This window comes from Lasioglossum baleicum, unplaced genomic scaffold (assembly GCF_051020765.1).
Source record: "Lasioglossum baleicum unplaced genomic scaffold, iyLasBale1 scaffold0132, whole genome shotgun sequence".
Lineage (NCBI taxonomy): Eukaryota > Metazoa > Arthropoda > Insecta > Hymenoptera > Halictidae > Lasioglossum > Lasioglossum baleicum.
In genome coordinates, this window is record NW_027469192.1 from 85,429 (window position 1) to 92,547 (window position 7,119).

The window sequence follows — 7,119 nt, forward strand, 5'->3', positions numbered from 1 at the left end:
TGCGAGAGGATGCTTCCCGCAGGCTAGTCGAGTAAAAACACGTGCGAGAGGATGCATCCCGCAGGCTAGTCGAGTAAAAACACGTGCGAGAGGATGCATCCCGCAGTCTAGTCGAGTAAAAACACGTGCGAGAGGATGCATCCCGCAGGCTAGTCGAGTAAAAAACACTTGCGAGAGGATGCATCCCGCAGGCTAGTCGAGTAAAAACACGTGCGAGAGGATGCACCCCGCAGGCTAGTCGAGTAAAAACACGTGCGAGAGGATGCATCCCGCAGGCTAGTCGAGTAAAAACACCTGCGAGAGGATGCATCCCGCAGGCTAGTCGAGTAAAAACACGTGCGAGAGGATGCATCCCGCAGGCTAGTCGAGTAAAAAACACGTGCGAGAGGATGCTTCCCGCAGGCTAGTCGAGTAAAAACATGCGCAGGTTTTGTGGGATGCGCATGCGAAGGTTTTTTGGGATGCGCATGCGCAGGTTTTTTTGGGATGCGCATGGCTAGTCGAGCAAAAACACGTGCGATAGGATGCATGCCGCAGGCTAGTCGAGCAAAAACATGTGCGCGAGGATGCATCCCGCAGGCTAGTCGAGTAAAAACATGCGCAGGTTTTGTGGGATGCGCATGCGGAGGTTTATTGGGATGCGCATGCGCAGGTTTTTTGGATGCGCATGGCTAGTCGAGCAAAAACACGTGCGATAGATGCATGCCGCAGGCTAGTCGAGCAAAAACACGTGCGAGAGGATGCATCCCGCAGGCTAGTCGAGCAAAAACACGTGCGAGAGGATGCATCCGCAGGGTAGTCGAGCAAAAACACGTGCGAGAGGATGCATCCCGCATGCTAGTCGAGCAAAAACACGTGCGAGAGGATGCATCCCGCAGGCTAGTCGAGTAAAAACACGTGCGCGAGGATGCATCCCGCAGGCTAGTCGAGTAAAAAGACGTGCGAGAGGATGCATCCCGCAGGCTAGTCAAGCAAAAACACGTGCGAGAGGATGCATCCCGCAGGGTAGTCGAGCAAAAACACGTGCGAGAGGATGATGCATCCCGCAGGCTGGTCGAGCAAAAACACGTGCGAGAGGATGCATCCCGCAGGCTAGTCGAGTAAAAACACGTGCGAGAGGATGCATCCCGCAGGCTAGTCGAGTAAAAACACGTGCGAGAGGATGCTTCCCGCAGGCTAGTCGAGTAAAAACACGTGCGAGAGGATGCATCCCGCAGGCTAGTCGAGTAAAAACACGTGCGAGAGGATGCTTCCCGCAGGCTAGTCGAGTAAAAACACGTGCGAGAGGATGCATCCCGCAGGCTAGTCGAGTACAAACACGTGCGTGAGGATGCTTCCCGCAGGCTAGTCGAGTAAACACACGTGCGAGAGGATGCATCCCGCAGGCTAGTTGAGTAAAAACACGTGCGAGAGGATGCATCCCGCAGGCTAGTCGAGTAAAAACACGTGCGAGAGGATGCATCCCGCAGGCTAGTCGAGTAAAAACACGTGCGAGAGGATGCATCCCGCAGGCTAGTCGAGTAAAAACACGTGCGAGAGGATGCATCCCGCTGGCTAGTCGAGTAAAAACACCTGCGAGAGGATGCATCCCGCAGGCTAGTCGAGTAAAAACACGTGCGAGAGGATGCATCCCGCAGGCTAGTCGAGTAAAAACACGTGCGAGAGGATGCATCCCGCTGGCTAGTCGAGTAAAAACACGTGCGAGAGGATGCATCCCGCAGGCTAGTCGAGTAAAAACACGTGCGAGAGGATGCATCCCGCAGGCTAGTCGAGTAAAAACACGTGCGAGAGGATGCATCCCGCAGGCTAGTCGAGTAAAAACACGTGCGAGAGGATGCATCCCGCAGGCTAGTCGAGTAAAAACACGTGCGAGAGGATGCATCCCGCAGGCTAGTCGAGTACAAACACGTGCGTGAGGATGCTTCCCGCAGGCTAGTCGAGTAAATACACGTGCGAGAGGATGCATCCCGCAGGCTAGTCGAGTAAAAACACGTGCGAGAGGATGCATCCCGCAGGCTAGTCGAGTAAAAACACGTGCGAGAGGATGCATCCGGCAGGCTAGTCGAGTAAAAACACGTGCGAGAGGATGCATCCCGCAGGCTAGTCGAGTAAAAACACGTGCGAGAGGATGCGTCCCGCAGGCTAGTCGAGTAAAAACACGTGCGAGAGGATGCATCCCGCAGGCTAGTCGAGTAAAAACACGTGCGAGAGGATGCATCCCGCAGGCTAGTCGAGTAAAAACACGAGCGAGAGGATGCATCCCGCAGGCTAGTCGAGTAAAAACACGTGCGAGAGGATGCATCCCGCAGGCTAGTCGAGTAAAAACACGTGCGAGGTTTTGTGGGATGCGCATGCGCAGGTTTTGTGGGATGCGCATGGGCAGGTTTTTTGGGATGCGCATGAGCAGGTTTTTTCGGATGCGCATGGCTAGTCGAGCAAAATCACGTGCGAGAGGATGCATCCCGCAGGCTAGTCGAGTAAAAACACGTGCGAGAGGATGCTTCCCGCAGGCTAGTGGAGTAAAAACACGTGCGAGAGGATGCATCCCGCAGGCTAGTCGAGTAAAAACACGTGCGGAGAGGATGCATCCCGCAGGCTAGTCGAGTAAAAACACGTGCGAGAGGATGCATCCCGCAGGCTAGTCGAGTAAAAACACGTGCGAGAGAATGCTTCCCGCAGGCTAGTCGAGTAAAAACACGTGCGAGAGGATGCTTCCCGCAGGCTAGTCGAGTAAAAACATGCGCAGGTTTTGTGGGATGCGCATGCGAAGGTTTTTTGGGATGCGCATGCGCAGGTTTTTTTTGGGATTCGCATGGCTAGTCGAGCAAAAACACGTGCGATAGGATGCATGCCGCAGGCTAGTCGAGTAAAAACACGTGCGAGAGGATGCATCCCGCAGGCTAGTCGAGTAAAAACACCTGCGAGAGGATGCATCCGGCAGGCTAGTCGAGTAAAAACACGTGCGAGAGGATGCATCCCGCAGGCTAGTCGAGTAAAAACACGTGCGAGAGGATGCTTCCCGCAGGCTAGTGGGGTAAAAACACGTGCGAGAGGATGCATCCCGCAGGCTAGTCGAGTAAAAACACGTGCGAGAGAATGCTTCCCGCAGGCTAGTCGAGTAAAAACACGTGCGAGAGGATGCATCCCGCAGGCTAGTCGAGTAAAAACACGTGCGAGAGAATGCTTCCCGCAGGCTAGTCGAGTAAAAACACGTGCGAGAGGATGCTTCCCGCAGGCTAGTCGAGTAAAAACATGCGCAGGTTTTGTGGGATGCGCATGCGAAGGTTTTTTGGGATGCGCATGCGCAGGTTTTTTTGGATTCGCATGGCTAGTCGAGCAAAAACACGTGCGATAGGATGCATGCCGCAGGCTAGTCGAGCAAAAACACGTGCGAGAGGATGCATCCCGCAGGCTAGTCGAGCAAAAACACGTGCGAGAGGATGCATCCCGCAGGGTAGTCGAGCAAAAACACGTGCGAGAGGATGCATCCCGCAGGCTAGTCGAGCAAAAACACGTGCGAGAGGATGCATCCCGCAGGCTAGTCGAGTAAAAACACGTGCGCGAGGATGCATCCCGCAGGCTAGTCGAGTAAAAACATGCGCAGGTTTTGTGGGATGCGCATGCGAAGGTTTTTTGGGATGCGCATGCGCAGGTTTTTTGGGATGCACAAGGCTAGTCGAGCAAAAACACGTGCGATGGGATGCATGCCGCAGGCTAGTCGAGCTAAAACACGTGCGAGAGGATGCATCCCGCAGGCTAGTCGAGTAAAAACACGTGCGAGAGGATGCATCCCGCAGGCTAGTCGAGTAAAAACACGTGCGAGAGGATGCATCCCGCAGGCTAGTCGAGTACAAACACGTGCGTGAGGATGCATCCCGCAGGCTAGTCGAGTAAAAACACGTGCGAGAGGATGCATCCCGCTGGCTAGTCGAGTAAAAACACCTGCGAGAGGATGCATCCCGCAGGCTAGTCGAGTAAAAACACGTGCGAGAGGATGCATCCCGCTGGCTAGTCGAGTAAAAACACGTGCGAGAGGATGCATCCCGCAGGCTAGTCGAGTAAAAACACGTGCGAGAGGATGCTTCCCGCAGGCTAGTGGAGTAAAAACACGTGCGAGAGGATGCTTCCCGCAGGCTAGTCGAGTAAACACACGTGCGAGAGGATGCATCCCGCAGGCTAGTCGAGTAAAAACACGTGCGAGAGGATGCATCCCGCAGGCTAGTCGAGTAAAAACACGTGCGAGAGAATGCTTCCCGCAGGCTAGTCGAGTAAAAACACGTGCGAGAGGATGCTTCCCGCAGGCTAGTCGAGTAAAAACATGCGCAGGTTTTGTGGGATGCGCATGCGAAGGTTTTTTGGGATGCGCATGCGCAGGTTTTTTTGGGATTCGCAAGGCTAGTCGAGCAAAAACACGTGCGATAGGATGCATGCCGCAGGCTAGTCGAGCAAAAACACGTGCGAGAGGATGCATCCCGCAGGCTAGTCGAGCAAAAACACGTGCGAGAGGATGCATCCCGCAGGGTAGTCGAGCAAAAACACGTGCGAGAGAATGCATCCCGCAGGCTAGTCGAGCAAAAACACGTGCGAGAGGATGCATCCCGCAGGCTAGTCGAGTAAAAACATGCGCAGGTTTTGTGGGATGCGCATGCGAAGGTTTTTTGGGATGCGCATGCGCAGGTTTTTTGGGATGCTCAAGGCTAGTCGAGCAAAAACACGTGCGATGGGATGCATGCCGCAGGCTAGTCGAGCTAAAACACGTGCGAGAGGATGCATCCCGCAGGCTAGTCGAGTAAAAACACGTGCGAGAGGATGCATCCCGCAGGCTAGTCGAGTAAAAACACGTGCGAGAGGATGCATCCCGCAGGCTAGTCGAGTAAAAACACGTGCGAGAGGATGCTTCCCGCAGGCTAGTGGAGTAAAAACACGTGCGAGAGGATGCATCCCGCAGGCTAGTCGAGTAAAAACACGTGCGAGAGGATGCATCCCGCAGGCTAGTCGAGTAAAAACACGTGCGAGAGGATGCATCCCGCAGGCTAGTCGAGTAAAAACACGTGCGAGAGGATGCATCCCGCAGGCTAGTCGAGTAAAAACACGTGCGAGAGAATGCTTCCCGCAGGCTAGTCGAGTAAAAACACGTGCGAGAGGATGCTTCCCGCAGGCTAGTCGAGTAAAAACATGCGCAGGTTTTGTGGGATGCGCATGCGAAGGTTTTTTGGGATGCGCATGCGCAGGTTTTTTTGGGATTCGCATGGCTAGTCGAGCAAAAACACGTGCGATAGGATGCATGCCGCAGGCTAGTCGAGTAAAAACACGTGCGAGAGGATGCATCCCGCAGGCTAGTCGAGTAAAAACACCTGCGAGAGGATGCATCCCGCAGGCTAGTCGAGTAAAAACACGTGCGAGAGGATGCATCCCGCAGGCTAGTCGAGTAAAAACACGTGCGAGAGGATGCTTCCCGCAGGCTAGTGGAGTAAAAACACGTGCGAGAGGATGCATCCCGCAGGCTAGTCGAGTAAAAACACGTGCGAGAGGATGCATCCCGCAGGCTAGTCGAGTAAAAACACGTGCGAGAGGATGCATCCCGCAGGCTAGTCGAGTAAAAACACGTGCGAGAGAATGCTTCCCGCAGGCTAGTCGAGTAAAAACACGTGCGAGAGGATGCTTCCCGCAGGCTAGTCGAGTAAAAACATGCGCAGGTTTTGTGGGATGCGCATGCGAAGGTTTTTTGGGATGCGCATGCGCAGGTTTTTTTGGGATTCGCAAGGCTAGTCGAGCAAAAACACGTGCGATAGGATGCATGCCGCAGGCTAGTCGAGCAAAAACACGTGCGAGAGGATGCATCCCGCAGGCTAGTCGAGCAAAAACACGTGCGAGAGGATGCATCCCGCAGGGTAGTCGAGCAAAAACACGTGCGAGAGGATGCATCCCGCAGGCTAGTCGAGCAAAAACACGTGCGAGAGGATGCATCCCGCAGGCTAGTCGAGTAAAAACATGCGCAGGTTTTGTGGGATGCGCATGCGAAGGTTTTTTGGGATGCGCATGCGCAGGTTTTTTGGGATGCTCAAGGCTAGTCGAGCAAAAACACGTGCGATGGGATGCATGCCGCAGGCTAGTCGAGCTAAAACACGTGCGAGAGGATGCATCCCGCAGGCCAGTCGAGTAAAAACACGTGCGAGAGGATGCATCCCGCAGGCTAGTCGAGTAAAAACACGTGCGAGAGGATGCATCCCGCAGGCTAGTCGAGTACAAACACGTGCGTGAGGATGCTTCCCGCAGGCTAGTCGAGTAAAAACACGTGCGAGAGGATGCATCCCGCATGCTAGTCGAGTAAAAACACGTGCGAGAGAATGCATCCCGCAGGCTAGTCGAGTAAAAACACGTGCGAGAGGATGCATCCCGCAGGCTAGTCTAGTAAAAACACGTGCGAGAGGATGCATCCCGCAGGCTAGTCGAGTAAAAACACGTGCGAGAGGATGCATCCCGCTGGCTAGTCGAGTAAAAACACGTGCGAGAGGATGCATCCCGCAGGCTAGTCGAGTAAATACACGTGCGAGAGGATGCATCCCGCAGGCTAGTCGAGTAAAAACACGTGCGAGAGGATGCATCCCGCAGGCTAGTCGAGTAAAAACACGAGCGAGAGGATGCATCCCGCAGGCTAGTCGAGTAAAAACACGTGCGAGAGGATGCATCCTGCAGGCTAGTCGAGTAAAAACACGTGCGAGAGGATGCATCCCGCAGGCTAGTCGAGTAAAAACACGTGCGAGAGGATGCATCCCGCAGGCTAGTCGAGTAAAAACACCTGCGAGAGGATGCATCCCGCAGGCTAGTCGAGTAAAAACACGTGCGAGAGGATGCATCCCGCAGGCTAGTCGAGTAAAAACACGTGCGAGAGGATGCATCCCGCTGGCTAGTCGAGTAAAAACACGTGCGAGAGGATGCATCCCGCAGGCTAGTCGAGTAAAAACACGTGCGAGAGGATGCATCCCGCAGGCTAGTCGAGTAAAAACACGTGCGAGAGGATGCATCCCGCAGGCTACTCGAGTAAAAACACGTGCGAGAGGATGCATCCCGCTGGCTAGTCGAGTAAAAACACCTGCGAGAGGATGCATCCCGCAGGCT